The 19,812-nt window shown below is 39.1% G+C and overlaps 1 long non-coding RNA gene and 1 pseudogene across 1 annotated transcript in view; one reads left to right on the top strand and one right to left on the bottom strand.

Moving 5' to 3' along the window:
* The window catches only part of LOC144307963 (uncharacterized), a 107,911-nt gene that overhangs the window by 83,819 nt on the left and 4,280 nt on the right, over positions 1-19,812 (top strand). The window contains exon 2 of the long non-coding RNA XR_013374603.1: positions 16,554-16,770. This is a non-coding gene — a long non-coding RNA (uncharacterized LOC144307963). The remainder of the gene's footprint in view (positions 1-16,553; positions 16,771-19,812) is intronic.
* LOC144309128 (small ribosomal subunit protein eS24 pseudogene) lies at positions 10,708-11,290 on the bottom strand (annotated as a pseudogene).

Here is a 19,812-nt window from a genome sequence, read left to right as displayed (position 1 = left end):
TTACTCTCCATTATCTCGTCCCCCCACCCTTCAACCCTCTTCCTTCTGGTAACTATCACTTTGTTCTCTATAGTTAAGAGTCTGGTTTTTTGGTTTGTCTCTTTTTCTCTTTGTTTCTGAGATTCCACATATGAGTGAAATCATATGGTACTTTTCTTTCTTTGACTTATTTCTTTTTTTAAGATTTTATTTATTTATTCATGAGAGACACAGAGAAAGAGTGGCAGAGACACTAGGCAGAGGGAGAAGCAGGCTCCATGCAGGGAGCCCGATGTGGGACTTGATCCCGGATCTCCAGGATCACGCCCTGGGCTGAAGGTGGCGCTAAACCGCTGAGCCACCGCTGCTGCCCACTAATTTCTTTCTTTTTTTTTTTCTGCCCACTAATTTCACTTAGCATTTATACCTTCTAGATCAATCCATGTTGTTGCAAATGGCAAGATTTCATTCTTTTTCATGGCTGAGTAATATTCCATTGTATATATGTACCATATATTCTTTATCAATTCATCTATCAATGGACATTCGGGTCTCTTCCATAATTTGGTTATTGTAAATAATGCTGCAATAAAGATAGGGGTACATATATTTTGTCAAATTAGTGTTTTTGTATCCTTTGGGTAAAGACTCAGAAGCAGAATTACTGGATCATATGGTAGTTCTAATTTTATTTTATTTTTATTTTTTTTCTAATTTTAATTTTTAAAAGAACCTCCATACTGTTTTCCAGAGAGGCTGTACCAGTTTGTATTCCTAACAACAGTGCACAAGGGTTCATTTTTCTCCACATTCACTTGTGGCCAACATTTGTTGTTTCCTGTGTTTTTCATTTTAGCCATGTTGACAGGTATGAGTGATATCTCATTGTGGTTTTGATTTGCATTTCCCTGATGATGAGTGATGTGGAGCATCTTTTCATGTGTCTGTTGGCCATTTGTATGTCTTCTTTGGAGAAATGTCTGCTCATGTCTTCTGCCCATTTTTAAATTGGATTATTTGGGGCTTTTTTGGTGTTGAGTTATATAAGTTCTTTATATATTTTGTATACTAATCCTTTACCAGAGGATACCAAGATTAAAATCAGCCTGTATTCTGTCACAAAAACTATGTTCTCCTCTCAAGCCTTCATCAAGGTCAATAGATGTTGAATCTACAAAAAAATAAAATGCACCAAAACTGACAAACTCATGTTCATAATAAAATAAGCAAATAAAACCTAAATATTTGATCACAATTATTAAGACTAATGCACTCATGTTCATAATAAAATAAGCAATAAAACCTAAATATTTGATCACAATTATTAAGAGCTACTAGATTCATGTATGTTGTGCTGGTCAAAGTAAAATTTGAGATGCTTATTGCATAGTCAGGCCTTTACAAGGCTCTTAGTAGGTTGACTCAATGAATCTATTGCGTTGCCAGCAATGTGAAGATTGAAGAAGAGTAATCACATTTTTGTTTTTGGCTGAGTCGTATGAGTTTGTCATATGTTTTGGATATTAATCCCTCATCAGATATATGATTTGAAAATATGTTCTGCCATTCTGTAGGTTGCTTTGTCATTTTGTCTAGACAAATACTGCAAGATCTAACTTATATATAGAATCTAAAAGAAATTGAACTCAGAGAAACAAAGACAAATGTGTTAATTAACCTTACTATGGTGATCATTTCACAACACGCACATATATCAAGTTTTACACCTTAAACTTACATAATGTTACATGTCAAATATGTCTCAGTAAAATTGGGGAATGAAAAAAATAAGAGTAAAACCTCATTTCTGGCATGCAAATATCTACAAAGTAACTGGGAAGGGGGAAACACATGCATTAAACATAATTATAAAGAGGGGCATCTGGGTGGCTCAGTTGGTTAAGTGTTATTCTATCCCAGGGTCCTGGGATTAAGCCCTGCATCAGGCTCCTTGCTCAGTGGTGAGTCTCCTTCTCTTACCCATGCTCATGCACTCTCTTTTTCAATCAAATAAATAAAATATTTTAAAAAATAATCATAAAGAAAGAGAGTAAAAAGAAACAACTCATTTGTGTCATCCCAATGCTAATTAATGGATTTTGAAATAGTCAAAGACTGTGGATCAGAAAAGCACAAAAGTGAGAAGAATCATTTTAGCCTTGTCAAAAGAGGTGTTTTCATCAGTAGCCTTTCAGTTATGATAGAAACCCTACTCCATATTGCTAAAATATTATGTAGAAAAAGTCATTTGCTCACATAGTTAAAAAGTCTGGCGGTCAATCTGGCTTAAGGAACAACTGGGTACTGGGGCTTGATGACATCAGGATCTCCCTATGTTTCTCCCTCTGTCATTGCCTATGTGTCAGCTCACTTTTCCCAATGTTTGCATCATTATTAGGAGACTCTTCCCACATGATGACAAAGCTGGTAACTGGCAACCCTAAGCTTACATTATCTAGGCTTAACAAGCCCAGGAGAAAGACAGTGCCATTTCTTTCCTAATAATTCCAGCAAAGTCTCAATTAAATTCTTATTGGCACAGTTTGTCTTACCTGCCCATTTCTAAATCCACTAATGTGCCTGTTTAGTCTCTGGCCCAGGTCGTATATTCACTCCTAGAACTGGGTGAAGGATGGGGTAGGGCTACCAGCTCTCTACTACAATGTCATTAACAACTTCAGAGGAGGTATGGTTTCCCTAAGGGAAATCAAGAAGGGAAAAAAGATGTTGGGTGTTTTTATTTTTTATTTTTTATTTTTTTTTTAAATTATTATTTTTTTTTAATTTGAAAGCTTTTATTTATTTATTTATGATAGTCACAGAGAGAGAGAGAGAGAGAGGCAGAGACACAGGCAGAGGGAGAAGCAGGCTCCATTGCACCGGGAGCCTGACGTGGGATTCGATCCCGGGTCTCCAGGATCACGCCCTGGGCCAAAGGCAGGCGCCAAACCGCTGCGCCACTCAGGGATCCCTGTTGGGTGTTTTTAAATAGAAGTTTTCATTTGTAGTATCTACTGATAAAATATAGGCCCAGATTTGAGTCTCTTACAAACTTGTTGGGAATTGAAGCTTATGGGAGGGGGTAATTTTCCTCCTCATGTATTCCTTCCAAACTTGATCTACAAAAGGGGGACTTTCACCCCTTCATGAATATTGAATAGAACTTCTGCTTTTTTCCCCTACCTCTTACTTCTTTTATCCAAGAGGAGGAATGACTTTTATATTTGATGAAATTGGGAAGAAAGTTTGAGTATGTGGGGCTCAGACCTGCCTTTCCCCACCATGATGTTGCTATGTGTTAAGTGCCCTGAGTCTAGGCTCCTTGGCTCTTTGTCTTGGTGCCAAATTAGTCCGGTTTGATGTGGAGGACAATTGAAGTGACATGTATTAGAAGCCCATTTGTGGCCACAGATCCAGGCCACTTTCTCTAAGCCTTATCGGCAGTAAAGCCGATATTTTTGTCTCTGATGCTATATCTATTTTTTCAAATGTTTCTAGATGTAGCTGTGCAAAGAGATATGACTAATGCCTCCTGAGTTGGTGTGCAGGGGTAAGAAGTGCAGCAAGTTGGAAATAAGATTACCTAGGTTTCAGGAGTAGTAGGTATGTCACTTCCTTACTCTGGGATTCAATTTTCTCATTTACAAAACAAGTGAGTGGGGCTTTGGAAAGCCCTAAAGATATTTCCAGATCCAACATGTCATGATTATCATTGGGCAGTGGACTGATCCTTGAAGGAAATACCTGATTCAGATTTTTAAAGAGAAAGAAGGGAAAAGTTAGGGAGAGGCTCGCAGGGATGAAAGCATCAAAAGAAGAGTTAGCTGGTAAATATGAAGAACAGAAAGAGGTAGGGCAATTTTCCAGCCCAGGCATTTACAGGCTGATTCACCTTGACAACCATTTAAGTTTATGCACATAAAAGGATATAGAGGATTTGACATAATCACAGATGATAGGAGGAGTTTCACTGATGCATGACTTGAAAAATCTTCTACTGATCTTATGAGATGGTCCAATCTTAATAAAGGTTCTAGGCAGGAAGATGAAAAAAATCACTAAATATATCTATCTATCTATCTATCTATCTATCTATCTATCTATCTATTTAAATCTCTATAATTCCTATCTTAAAGAATAGGAAAGGGTTGGGGCTATGGACTAACCACTTATGATGACTTTTCTTGACTGGACTCCTTATCCAATGAACACAGCTGCTTTTTTTTCTTAGGCTCCATTTCATGAGTTTATCATTGATTATATCTGGCTTCTCTGACCTTGTACTATCTTTGATTCTGACTTCAGATCTAACATGTTATGATTATCACTGACAATGAAAAAAAGCAGAATAAAATGTATTTTATATATAAAATATATGTATATGTATAACTTCAGCTTATATTTCTTTCTTATTTACTCAAGTCCTGCAACTAACAGCTCTGAGGGGCCCATCTGGGCAGATCACACTCATGCACTGGAAAAGCTCTGAATGTGTTGATCATGCCTCATCATGTCTTCATATTTTTGGGCAAAAGCTCTGACTTCTTAACCTAAAATCCAGAAGGGTTGTCCAAATATATACTCAGAGACATTTTTTACATTCATCCTTAGCTTTTAAAAAAGATTTTATTTATTTATTCATGAGGCAGAAAGAGAGAGACAGAGACAAAGGCAGAGGGAAAAGCAGGCTCCCTACAGGGAGCCTGATACAGGACTCAATCCCGGGACTCCAGGATTATGACCTGAGCCAAAGGCAGATGTTCAACCCCTGAGCCACCCAGGTGCCCCTTTAGTGTTTTTATTACTGATTTACTGATTATAAGGAACTCTTACATGCAGCCATAGTTAGTTACCATTTGAAGGGGTAAGAGTGGCAAGAAGGCATTTATTCACCATTGGATCCTATTATTGAGCTCAGGGATCTTTCTGAAAAAAAAAACAACAAAAAAACAAAAACAAAAAACCAGCAGTTCACCAGGATAAGGTACATGGAAAATAGGGCCTGACTTACTAAGAGCCTGACTTGTGACACTAGAATACTTGCTAAGTTCCAAAGTTATTACGTCTTCATTATTTAGCATGACCCTGGCCTGTAATCTTTGATAGTCTTGGTGACCACCACTCCCATAGTCCCTTCATGAAGAAATTAGCTGCAGGATTCTTTCTGAATAAATTGTTAGAGCCTATGCCATATGCATTGAGAGCAACTAACACGAGTAATATAGTTAAGTCCAGCAGTGATAGGTTGAACCAGAGATCAGAGATCTGCACATGATCATAGTTAACTATTATCTAAGACTGTTTGGCTTGAAACAATGACTTATAATAGAGCTCTATATTTAAAGGTACTGGTGCCAAGGGCTAACATGAAGAAAGTTATGTGTACTTGTGGTGGCTTATTGAGAAATCCAGCTCTTAGAGGCCCTATAGATGTAGATGAGATAGGGAAGAAAGAGATATCTCTAGCATCTGAATGAAACCTGATAATCATCCAAATCTAGGAATTACTGGGATTGAAAATATCTATGTGGATAAGAAGATGATATGTTCCATTGAGAGGCAGTGAAGCATAAAGATGAGTACAGTCTCTGGAGCTAAATTAATTGTGTTTGGATACTAGCCCTCCACTTAGTAGCTCTGTGACCTTATACCAGTGACATCAACTCTCTGTGCCTTGGGTCTCCATCTGGAAAACAGGAATAATAATGACACCTACAAGATAGATTGTGAGTCTGAAATGAGTTAATACATGTCAAGCACTTAGAATAATGGCTGGCACATAGTTAGCACTCAAAAATATAAGCTTTTAATGTTATTTTATCCTGCTACTTAAGTGAGGCAGAGTAATCTATTGAAATACTGTGTTTCTTCTCCCTCTACCTCTTTTTCTTGCATTCCAAAGAGAAATGGAAGCCCTTTGTGCTTTCTTTCCTGGAGAAAGAGTGGGGTTTTTTGCAGGGCCCAAAGTCTGTCTTCCTAGCTTTTGTTTACCTGGAATCCTGAGCATATTGTAAGGATTATGCTCAAAGAAAGGGAAGGGAGTAGCTGACTTCAGAAACAAGAGTCAGTGAGATTTCTCCAAGCCTTTGGAAGCACTGAGAGCTGCCAGTTTGAGAATAGTAAGATCTGGGGCCACTTCCAGGCAGAACTCCTGAGGATAACATATCCACAGTCAATTTTAGGAGCTAGATTCTGGTGCCATAGCTTTCCCCTAGGCATGAGGCAAGTGATTGCTTTTACAGCACCGTGTGGGCTTGGGCTAGAAAGCACAATGGCTTGACAATTAGAGCTACTCTCCTTATTCGACACTTGCCCCACAAAGCTCCCGAGTGTTTGTGTGATTGTAGGGAGTGTATAAAACTCCAGAAAGTGATTGGAATTTAATTTTTTTGCCAGTCTGGCAGTACAGATATGTAGAGTTGAAATAAATGTGACTTATTTTTTTATGATTTTATTTATTTATTCATGAGAGACACAGAGAGGCAGAGACATAGGCAGAGGGAAAAGCAGGCTCCCCATGGGGAGCCTGATGTGGGACTTGATCCCAGGACCCCAGGATCACGACCTGAGCCAAAGGCAGATACTCAACCACTGAGCCACCTAGGTGCCCCGAAATCAATTAGACTTAAAGGAAATGAAGAAATGTGATAGTCCTCACATACTTCAGTTTGTGGAATACCATTCACACCAGTTACACATAAACCATCATTACCAGGGATCCCTGGGTGGCGCAGCGGTTTGGCGCCTGCCTTTGGCCCAGGGCGCGATCCTGGAGACCCGGGATCGAATCCCACGTCGGGCTCCCAGTGCATGGAGCCTGCTTCTCCCTCTGCCTGTGTCTCTGCCTCTCTCTCTCTCTGTGACTATAATAAATAAATAAAAAATTTAAAAAAAACCATCATTACCAAAAGTAATTTACATTTTTGGTAGGATCTTTCCTTTATAATATCAGAAAGATTAAATTATATATGATTTTGTGCTAAGAAATAGGTCACAAGGAAAAGATCCTTAAAGGGAATGAAAGGTCAAAGGGGTGGAGTGGGTAGCAGTGAGGATTTCCCCATGTGAAGTCACTGTTTGTAATGGTGAAGTTATTAATTAAGATGTCCTTCAGAGGTAAGGTGAGGCTTTGGGGCACATGGCACCTGCCACGTTACAGTGTATGTTAGTTTCCTAGGGCTGCAGTAACAAAGTACTGCAAACTGAGTAGTTTGAAACAAAAAAAAAAATTATTCCCTCATGGTTCTGGAAGCTGGAAATCTAAAATCAAGGTTTTCAGAAGGGCCATGCTCCCTCTGAAAACTATAGAGAGAATTATTTTTTCCCCTCCTCTAGATTCTGGTGTTTGCTTGGAATTCTGGGCATTCCTTGCCTTGTAGATACATCACTCCAATCTCTGCCTCCATCTTCACTTCTATGAAGCTTCTTTACAGTAAGAAATCTTTTCTTCCTTTATGTTGGTATGGCATCTAATTCTTATCTTCCTTGTGGTATTTATCTTGCATCATAGTTATTTATGATTACATCTGTAGAAGATGACTTTTCAGTTGTCTGCCCAGACAATTAAACCTCTACCTTGGTAATAACAGTCCAAAACAGCAGAGAAGAGATCTATTTGCCTAAAAACTACAGAACACTTCAGAAAGAAATTGAGGAAGACACAAAGAGATGGAAAAATATTCCATGCTCATGGATTGGAAGAATTAATATTTTGAAAATGTCAATGTTACCCAGGGCAATTTACACACTTAATGCAATCCCATCAAAATACCATGGACTTACTTCAGAGAGTTGGAACATATCATCTTAAGATTTGTGTGGAATCAGAAAAGACCCCGAATAGCCAGGGGAATTTTAAAAAAGAAAACCAGAGCTGGGGGCATCACAATGCCAGATTTCAGGTTGTACTACAGTGCTGTGATCATCAAGACAGTGTGGTACTGGCACAAAAACAGACACATAGATCAATGGAACAGAATAGAGAATCCAGAAGTGGACCCTGAACTCTATGGTCAACTAATATTCGACAAAGTAGGAAAGAATATCCAGTGGAAAAAAGACAGTCTCTTCAATAAAAGGTGCTGGGAAAATTGGACAACCACATGCAGAAGAATGAAACTAGACCATTCTCTGACACCATACACAAAGATTAACTCAAAATGGATGAAAGATCTAAATGTGAGACAAGACTCCATCAAAATCCTAGAGGAGAACACAGGCAACACCCTTTTTGAACTTGGCCACAGCAAATTCTTGCAGGATACATCCATGAAGGCAAGGGAAACAAAAGCAAAAATGAATTATTGAGACTTTATCAAGATAAAAAGCTTCTGCACAGCCAAAGAAACAGTCCACAAAACTAAAAGACAACCTACAGAATGGGAGAAGATATTTGCAAATGACATATCAGATAAAGGGCTATTATACAAGATCTATAAAAGACTTTTAAACTCAACAGCAAAGAAACAAACAATCCAATCATGAAATGGGCAAAAGATATGAACAGAAATTTCACAGAGGAAGACATAGACATGGCCAACAAGCACATGAGAAAATGCTCCGCATCACTGGCCATCAGGGAAATACAAATCAAAACCACAATGAGATACCCCCTCACACCAGTGAGAATGGTGAAAATTAACAAGACAGGAAACAACAAATGTTGGAGAGGATGTGGAGAAAGGGACATCCTCTTGCACTGTTGGTGGGAATGTGAACTGGCATAGCCACTCTGGAAAACTGTGTGGAGGTTCCTCAAAGAGTTAACAATAGACCTGCACTATGACCCAGCAATTGCACTGCTGGGGATTTACCCCAAAGATACAGATGCAATGAAACGCTGGGACACCTGCACCCCGATGTTTATAGCAGCAATGTCTACAATAGCCAAACTGTGGAAGGAGTCTCTGTGTCCATTGAAAGATGAATGGATAAAGAAGATGTGGTCTATGTATACAATGGAATATTACTCAGCCATTAGAAACGACAAATACCCACCATTTGCTTCGACCTGGATGGACCTGGAGGGTATTATGCTGAGTGAAATAAGTCAAGAGGAAAAGGACAAACATTATATTGTCTCATTCATTTGGGGAATATAGAAAATAGTGAAAGGGAATAAAGGCGAAAGGAGAGAAAATGAGTGAAAATATCAGTGAGGGTGAAAAACATGAGAGACACCTAACTCTGGGAAATGAACAAGGGGTAGGGGAAAGGGAGGTGCGCGAGGGTTTGGGGTGACTAGGTGACGGGCACTGAGGGAGGCACGTGGCGGAGTGAGCACTTGGTGATATGGTATATGTTGGCAAATTGAACTCCAATTAAAACAAATTAAAAAAAGAATTCTATTTGCCATATTCTTAGTACCCAATCGTTGCCCCCTTTCATAGTCTGATTTAATGATGGCTGTGTAACTGACCAAATGGAACCAATAAGATTCTCTGTCTAGGACATCTGAACTTGGAACTCAAAGATTCTGCTGAGTCCCAGTGCTTTTGACAAAACTGAGGATATGTTTTCTTTTAAGATTTATTTATTTATTTATTCATGACAGAGAGAGAGAGAGAGAGAGGCCAAGACACAAGCCGAGGGAGAAACAGGCTCCACACAGGGAGCCCGACCTGGGACTCGATCCCGGGTCTCCAGGATCACATCCCGGCTGAAGGCAGTGCTGAACCGCTGAGCCACGGGGGCTGCCCAAAACTGAGGATACATTAATCCAAGAATTGATAGGGCCAGCAGAAAGCACAGAGGAACAAAGACAGTTGTTCTGACCAAAGAAAAAAATGAAGCAGATGTGTAAGAGGCAATGACTGTAGTGTTAGGAGAGATTAGGATGTTGACGTTTACTACTTACTTGTTGTTGATTTGCCAAAGTTCTGCAAGAGAGGAATTAGCTTAAACTAAAACTGCGGAAGTCTGCGAGTAAACATAAAAAGAAAACAACATTTCTAAGGTAAGTGCTTTCCACCTATGGACTGTAGTCTAAACTGACTGTTCCATAATTTGGTGACTTCCAGGATCGAAAAAAACCAATAGCGTTTGTATCTCAAAACCAAAGCTGGTACAATCAGTGGCAAAGAATTGGCAGCTACAGCCGAAGACACAATTAGTGGTCTATGTCTTTCTCAAGTAGGTTCTGCTAATGATTCTCTGTCAGACCAAGGGAAAAACCCACTGACAATGATCTACTTATAAGTGATGTCACATTAACTAAGGTTATTTTAGGGCTAGGGAAATGGGTAGAGTGTAGAGATGAGTACATAAAAAAAAGAGGATAAGAAAACTTTTTAAAAACATAAAAAAAGAAATACAGTGGAACATAAGAATAGAGCCTGGGAAAATCCAGATCCCCAAAGTATCCCCCAAGGGCCTACTCCTATTAAAAGGAAGTCCAATACTTCAGATGCATCTTAAAAGAAAGAAGATTAGCTGCGTGTCTCCTCTACCTCAGGTGACTTTTTGTGACCCCAATACAAAAGCCAAGATAGAAGCCATTTAACTGAGAGACTAGAGGGCCTGAGCAGAGTCCTAAAGCCTATTGCTAAAAGGATAGAATTTTCTAGGCTAGTGTGTAGATTCAAGGACATGAGTTCATATCTTTTCCTTTGACTACCACCCCCATGAAACAGTTTAAATCAAACCTATCATAGTAGAATGTAGAATACTAGTTGCCTACCCCACTATCTCTTTTCTCTGCCTTAGTAATCAATTTCTTTTTTTCTCACATTAACGTTCTTAGTTTATTAATCCTCTCATGAAAAATCTGCACAATCACCACAGATAAAGCCACTGCAGAATCTTTACTCCTTCTGTTGTCCAATCTCCAGCTCACTTTTTGCCAGCACCAACGTTGGCTTTTGCAGTCCCCCTGACTCTCTTCATTCTGCTTTTGCGTTCTTTGCTCTGTTTTCTTGAAGACTTTTTCTTCTCATACAGGCCATGTCTTGCAAGTCTATGTTTGGGTTCATTTTTCTTTGCATAATCCAAGGAATCATAAATCATGCCAAAGCCCATTGTCTTACCACCACCAAAATGGGTTCTGAATCCAAATACGAATATGACATCTGGTGTGGTCTTGTACATTTTGGCTAATTTTTCCCGAATTTCTGTCTTAGGTACTGTTGCCTTCCCGGGGTGAAGAACATCAATGAAAAAAAACAAAACAAAACAAAACAAAAAAAAACAAAAAAGAACATCAATGACCATCTGTTTCCGCTGAAGCAGTTGGTTGGTCATGAACTTCCTGGTCCGGATAGTTACTGTGTCGTTCATGATGGCGGCCGAGCTTCAAGCAGCCGGGGAGAAAAAGAGTAATCAGTTTCCAATTTTTATCTGGGCACATTACTATTTGGAATAAAAGACTAGACTACATTTCCCAACCTCCCATACCATTAGGCATGGCCATACCTTTACGTTCTGGTCAATGAGACATAGGCAACAGTGTTTCATGGGTCTTCTGAGGAGTTTCCTTAGAAAAGAAGGAGGCATGCTCTTCTTCACCTTTCACCATCCTGCTGACTGGAATGTGGATATGATAATGAGTTTTGTCAGCCATCTTGGACCATAAGGATGACATCCATACCCTAGGAAATGCATTGCTAGAGAAGAGACAAGCATGGACAAAACCACAAAGGCTTATGATTTTCAACCCCTAAAGCAATCCCCATTTGGAGGAAGAGGGTTGCTGAAATGATGCAAACCATTCCAGAAGGGTAAACCTCCCTAATGCCCCTTTCAGTAGTAGCCAAGTAGGACAACACACAAGGGAGATGATCTGAGAGAAGAGAATCTAAGACATTCAGTTGGGCTGACCAAGAACTCACTCCACTGCTATGTAGTTCTTGCTATTTATGTATATGATACACAAATTGATACTATATTGATTGACAATCTTCATGTGTCGTATCCATTTTTTTTTCCATTTCCAAATGGGATGTTTTATTTAATTCATCCTGTTTTCCTTCTAGTATCAGAGACTAAGTGTTTGGGATATGGTCTAATGTACCATTTACCTATAGATGTGAAACCATGGGGAACTACAAGAAGACCTGCCCAAGATGATCATGAACTACTGAAGGATTTTGGGCTTAATGTTGGGTGCACTTGGGCTATGTGAATTTGGACTGTCTTTCTATACAGAAAGCATGAGCATATTTTCATTTGTGTATGGTTTGGTAGCATATTAGTTGAAGACCTTTTGTAGATCAGGTGGCTATCAATTTCATATGTTGGTTTTCTCCATCCAGAATACATCACCAATTGTTCTGGGAACAGCACTTTGGCTTCCCTTTGAGTGATGAGCTCTCTCTCTCTCTCTTTCAATTTCTTTCTCTTTCAATCCACAACTTCTAAGCAGAGATGTCCCATTCCCTGGTTCAAAGAGTAGGTGCATAAACTCTAACTTGACTAATTAGAATGTTCTATCCCCTGGCTTCAGGAATGGGCATGCGATCTAAACAGGTATAATTATGTGCCCAAAACTAGGTCAACAAATCAGCCAATGGAACATTACTAAGAACAATGCATTCTCTTCTTTTATTTTCCCCTAAATTTACTGAAGTGTAATTGACACAAAACATTGTGTAATTTTAACTGGTACAATATAGTGATTTGATAATGTATATGTTGTAAATTGCTTACCACAATAGGTTAGTTAGCACATCCTTCCCTGACAAAATTACCATTTTTTTTGTTGTTATGGTGAGAACATTAAAGCTCTACTCTCATAGCAACTTTGAAGTACACAGGTATTATTAACTATAGTCATCATGTTGTACATTAGATCTTCAGAATGTATTTATCTTGTAACTAACATTTGTACCTTTTGACCAACATCTCCTCATTCCCCTCACCCCTCAGCCCTTGGCAACCACCATTCTACTTTCTGTTTCCATGAGTTCAATGTTTTTAGATTTTATATATAACTAAGATCATACAGCATTTGTCTTTCTCTGTGACTTATTTCACTTAGCATAGTGCCATCAAGGTCCATCCATACTGTTGCAAATTAATATAATTAATATTCCATTACACACACACCATCTTCTTTATCCATTCATCCACCAATGGACACTTAGGTTTTTTTTCATGTCCTAGACAGTGTGAATAATATATTAATAACACATGATCCAATAATTTCACTAGTGGTATTTACCCAAAGAAAATGAAAGCACTAGTTCTAAAGATATATGCACCCCTATGTATATTGCAGCATTATTTATGATAACCAAGATATTGAAACAACATAAATATCCATTGTAGATAAATGGATAAAGAAGATGTGATTATATATATTATTAATATATTATTAATATATTATATATAATTATATATCACTTACACATACACATATATAGACATAATGGAATGTTACTCAGCCATAAAAATGGATGAGATCTTGCCATTCATTTGTGACAACATGGATGGACCTAGAGGGTATCATGCTAAGTGAAATAAGTCAGTCAGAGAAAGACAAATACCATACGATTTCACTCATATGTGGAATCTAAAAACAAAACAAGTGAATAAACAAACAAAAAGCAGAATCAGATACGGAGAACAAATGGTTGCTAGAGAGAAGGAGGTGGGGGGACGAACAAAACAGGTGATGGAGAGTGGGAGATATAGGCTTCCATTTATGGAATGAATACATCACGAGGATAAAAGACACAGCATAGGGAATATAGTCAATGATATTGCCATAGGATTGTATGGTGACAGGTGGTAGCTACACTTGTGGTGAGCACAGCATAACATATAGAGAAATTGAATCACTATGTTGTACATCTGAAATGAATGTAACACTGTGTGTTAACTATACTCAAAAATTTAAAAATCCACTATGGGGTATCACCTCAAGCTGGTTAGAATGGCTATTACCAAAAAACCCCCAACAACCAAACAAACAAAAAACAAAAAACCCACAAGAGATAGCAAATGCTAGCAAGGATATGGAGAAAAGGGAAACTTGTGCCCTGTGGGTAGGAGTGTCAATTGGTGCATTCACTGTGAAATACAGTATGGAGGTTCCTTAAAAAATCCAAAATAGTACTGTGCTCTCTTCTTTTAGAATGCTAATCTAGTTAGATGAAAGTGTGAAACTTCCAATGACAAACACAAATGGAATTGGGGCTTCTTAATGCCACGTGTGTGTATTGGTTGCCAGGGGCATATGGGGTAGGGGAAATGGGGAGATGTTGGTCAAAGGGTACAAACTTTCAGTTACAGGATGAATAAGTTCTGGGGAGATAATGTACAGCATGGTGACTATAGTTAGCAATACTATATCGTATTCTTGAAAGTTGCCGTGATAGTTGTGCTTTAATGTTCTCACCGTAACAATAATGACAACAAAATGGCAATTATGTAAAAGGAAGGACACATTAACTAAGCTTATTGTGGTAAACATTTAGCAATATATGTGCATCAAATTGTCAAATTGTACACCTTAAACTTACACTTTACATGCCAATTATGCTTCAATAAGGCCAGAAAAAAATTTACCATCTTAATCACTTTTAATTGTACAGTTTGGTGGCATTAAGTACATTCACATGCTGCAGCTGTTACCACCATCCATCCCCAGAACTCTTTTCATCTTTCAAAACCGAAACTCTGTTCCCATTAAACACTAACACCCCATTCCCCCTACCCCCAAGCCCCCAGCCCTTGGAAGCCACCATTTACTTTCTTTTCTTTTTAAGATTTATCTATTTGAGAGACACAGAGAGAAAGAAGACAAGTGGCAGGTGGTAGGGCAGAGGGAGAGGGAGAGAGAATTTCAAGCAGACTGTACTGAGCATGGAGCCCAACATGGGGCTCAATCTCATGATCCTGAGATCATGACCTGAGCTGAAACCAAGAGTTTGACGCTTAACTGACTGCACCAGCCAGGTGCCCCCACCATCTACTTTCTGTGTCTATAAATATGACAACTCTAGGTACCTCATATTTGTAAAATCACATAGTATTTTTCCTTTTGTGAATGACTTATTTCACTTAGCATAGTGTCCTCAAAATTCATCCATGTTGTAGCACATGTCAGAATTTTTAAGGTTGAATAGTATTTGATCGTATGGATATATCACGTTTTATTTATCCATTTATCCATTGAGGGGCAGTTGGGTTGCTTCCACCTTTTGGCTATTGTGAATAATACTGCTATGAACATGGGTCTACAAATACCCGTATGAGTCCCTACTTTCAACTGAGTCATCTGCTTTTAAAGAAACATGCAAGTTCAAATAATGAGCATATTGACTAATATGGACATAAGACCAGAATACCTCTCTCTGTTTATGAATGTGTAAAACCCTCAAGGTCCTTGAATGTGCATCGGGTAAGAGGCAGAGGGAAAGACTTTAAATTCTCTACCAGTCCATCAGGTGGGACTTAGAGATAATTAAATTTAAATTGGAGAAATAATATAGCCATTTTGTAGACTATCTTCATAGCTGCTGCACTGATTCGACTAAATTTCTATTATTTGCCACAAAACGAGACAATTCTAACCATTTTAACAATTCAGTGAAGTATATTCATAATGTTGTGTAATTTTCACCACTATTAAGCTCCAGATCTTTTTTGCAATCCCAGATGGAAACTCTACCCATTAAACAATAACTCCCAGTTCCCCCAAGCCCCTGGCAACCTCTATTGCATTTTCTGTCTCTATGCATTTGCCAATTCTAACACCTAATGTAAGTGGAATCATACAGTATGTGCCCTTTTGTGTCTGGCTTATTTCACTTAGCATCATGTCCTCAAGGTTCATCCACATTGGAGCATGTGTCAGAATTTCAATCCTATTAAAAGCTGAATATATCCCATTATATATGTATGTATACACATATATACACACATATTATGTATATGTATCACATTTTATATATTTTATATAGTATATAATCTTATGAATTATATATACACCACATTTTATTTATCCATTCATCTGTTGATGGACATTTTGGATTCTTTCCACATTTTGGCTATTGTAAATAATGCTGCTATTAACATTAGTGTACAAGTATCAGTTCAAGTCTCTGCTTTCAATTCTTCGGGGTCTACCCCCAGGTGGGAAATTGCTGATTCATAAGATTCTATGTTAACTTTCTGAGGAATTGCCTAACTGTTTTCCATAATGGCCTTGCCATTTTACACGCCTACCAGCAATGCACATGGGTTCTAATTTCTCCATGTCGTCACTAACACTAGATACTTGCCATTTTTAAAATGATACCTATCTTAATGAGTGTGACTTGGTATCCCATTGTAGTTTTGAGTTGCATTTCCCTAATGATTAATAATGTTGAGCATCGTTTTGTGTATTTACTGGCCATTTGTGTATCTTCTTTGGAGAAATATGGATGTAAAGGATGTTCAAGTTCATCCTTTGCCCATTTTTAAATCCAGTCATTTATTTGTTGTTGTTGTTGTTGAGTTGAATGAATTAAAAAGAATTCATCACTGTGTTAGGTGCTGGAAGTATAGACACTTGCAAGCTAGTGGGAGAAGCAGACAATATTCTATTTTTTAAAAGATTTTATTTATTTATTTATTTATTTATTTGACAGAGAGAGAGGATTGAGCACAAGCAGGGGGAGCAGCATATGGAGAGGGAGAAGCAGTCACCCTGCTGAGCAGGGAGCCCGACGTGGGACTCCATCCCAGGACTCTGGGATCATGATCTGAGCCAAAGGCAGACGCTTCACTGACTGAGCCCTCCAGGAGCCCAAAGTAGACAATATTCTAATGCGGTGTGGTAAATCCAATGACAGTTATATGCAGAAGGTATTATGTCAGTTTCAAAGAGGGGCACACTAGTGGAGGTGGGAAGCAGACATAGAAGTTTTCCTGAGGGGAAGCAGACATAGAAGTTTTCCTGAGGGATATGGTGCTTTGGGATTATGTTGGTTTCAAAGGATCCTAGGCAGGCAAAAGGGGGAAGGGCAGACATTCCAGGCAGAAAGAAAATCATGAGCAATGGCTCGCAGGCATGAAACATTCTGGAAACTACAAGCATCTATCTGCTATTGAAGAAGCAAGTCCAAGGCAGGCAGTGGCAAGAGATGAGGCTGGAGAGATAGACGGGGACTGGATTATGCTAGATGTTATGGGCTATTGTAAGGTGTGTTTAAGGCTTTATGCTGAGACCTATGCAGTGATTGAAAGGTTTTAAGCATAGGAGTTACATAGTCAAACTTGTGTTTTAGATCAGAGCTTCTCAATCTTTTTTCTTATTTCATCATAGTATATATACATAGCATGAGAATTTTGTATGGCATTCTGAGGTAGGTAGACCTGCAGCTGTATGCTGCATGAGATGACAGGCCCAGGCTTTTGCTGCCTCCAACCCAACACAGCTGTCCCGAAAGCTGAGATATGGGGGCAGGGAGTCAAGGTAAGATTCCCAGGTTTTTTGCTTGGACAACTGGGTGGAGGAGCCACATGTTTGAGAAAGGTGATGCATCTAGAGATAGGTGTAAAGATTTACTTTGAGATGAGTGGCTGGAGATGCTGATAAATGGTCATTATGTCCTTGTTGGCTCTATTGGCTATGGAGCCATGAAGCATAAAGACCGAGGAGCTAGTGCAGTGTGGAAATTCATCTAGCTTTGAAAGGAACTCTGGGAGTGATTGTGATGGAGATCCACCTCCTTTGAAATGTTTCCCAGCCCACAGCCTCAAAGAGGCAACCTTTCATATTTACCATTTGACTCCAGCCTTTTGGACACAACCGAATGTTACAGGGATTAATATTTGATTTACAAATCAAATTCTCTCTCCTGAGAATCAGGCATTGGGCCCCAGAGACTGAATCAACTGTGGGAGAACCAAGGCTGAAGGTCAAGTAGATCAATCATTCTCAAACAGTGTCCCCAGGTTATCCGAATCATTTGGGAACTTGTTAGAAATGTAAATTTTCATGCCTCACCCCACAGCTACTGAATCAGAGACTCTTGGGTCGGTCCCAGCAACCTGTGTTTTACAAGCCTTCCAGGTGCTTGTGCAGGTTGTCACTGATATGGACTCCTGGGATAAGATTACCATTCTGGAAGTAGCCCTGATCAATCACCTGAGTGTGATAAGTAGAAAGAAAAAGCTGGTCTTCAGAGAAGCAGGAGACTGAAGCAGAGACTGAAGAGAGGGACTGAGAGAATAGAAGAGAAGAGAGAGACAGGCACAGACGTATACAGAGAGGGAGAGAAGAAACAAGCTACCTGATAACTTTTCAGTCCTATGAGGCCCAATTGTTCTTCCTACGATCAGAATTTGTGAAATTTCCCTCTATCATTACATAAATCTCTTTTATTTGACTGAGGTTTTCTTTTCTTTTCCTTTTTTTTTTTTTTTTACAATAAAAGTGCTCTGATTCCCTAGTTGACTATTTCTCCAAAAATCTATTATGCATTTATTGCATGGCTACTGTCAAGGGTATCAAGATCAAGTAGACCTGGTTTTTGCCCTTGAGAACCCCAGTTTAATGGAGGAGGAATATAGACAATGTCAGGAGGGTAGGGAACGTGGTTACTGAGCTTTGAGGTTACTTGCTAAGCACTAAATAAATATTAGCTGTATCTCAGTGGTACCTGGTAAAGCCAGAAAAGACCTCAAGGAAGACTTAATAGTTGATATATACCTTGAATGACAAGTTTTTAAGAAGAGGAGGAAGATGGAAGGTGTTTCAAGTGGAGAGTAAATTGCACAGAGGTATGGGAGATAATGGTATGTACCTGGGAAACGTGAGTGGTGTAAGGGCAAATACAAATTAAAAATAAGAGGCTTAATTTTCGTTGTCAGAAATAAGGGAGGAGATTCCTCCCACCTCTCTCCCTTTTCTTACAAAATTTCTTCCTCTGTCCTTGGGTATGTAAATCTTAAGCAATAGCTAAACAAGTCTGCTAGCTTCACAATTCCCCCACCTTTCCACAGGGACCAGAGAGCCACCTCTTTTTTTTTTCTTTTTATGATTTTATTTATTTATATCATGAGAGACATACAGAGAGAGGCAGAGACATAGGCAGTGGGGGAAGCAAGCTCCCTGCAGGGAGCGTGATGCAGGACTTGAACTCAGGACCCTGGGATCAGGACCTGAGCCAAAGGCAGACAGATGCTCAACCACTAAGCCACCCAGGTGCCCAGAAGCCACTTCTTTGAAATGCAAACATCAAGGTTCTGGAGCCCCCATCTCAGTTCCTGTAGCAGGGTCACAGCCTAGCTTCCCCAGGGAACCTTGCTCCAATTTGCAAAACTGCCTCTTGGAGGTAAAGATATGAAAAGTTTGTTTCTCCTATGGATAAAGTCAACACAGGTCATCTCCCCAGTTACAGGATAAAGTTAAGATGAACTATGAAAAGAAAAAAAAAAGATGAACCACAAATGACAAAAGGTGCTGTCAAGTCTTCTTACTTAAGGACCAGCTGTTGTTTATCTTGTAAAGATGTATGTAATGGGTTCTATCTGCTGGCTATACAAGGGGATGATTCCTCTCTGCCTTCACAATTTCTTAGTGGATTGCCAATGGTTTTGGTTTGATGTTCATTCAATAAAAACAGTGTTTGCTTCCACTGCTACCTCTGTGGGGAGGATTTATTGGGCTAGAAGGTCTTGGTCTTAATTGTATTTCCCCAGTGGTGCTTTGGTTGGGCTGGAGTTGGGCAGGTTACAGAAGGCAGGGGAGAGGAGAAGCTCGAGGGCAAGACTAAAGCCTGACTGAGTACAGGAGTTTGGTGTGTTTGAGTGTAGGCTTTATCCCATAAGACAGGGAAAAGAGCTGGGATATTTTTATTTTATTTATTTATTTTTAAATATTTTATTTATTTATTCATGAGA

Source organism: Canis aureus, chromosome X (assembly GCF_053574225.1).
Source record: "Canis aureus isolate CA01 chromosome X, VMU_Caureus_v.1.0, whole genome shotgun sequence".
In the NCBI taxonomy this organism is placed as follows: Eukaryota; Metazoa; Chordata; class Mammalia; order Carnivora; family Canidae; genus Canis; species Canis aureus.
This window is presented reverse-complemented; position numbering and strand designations above follow the sequence as displayed.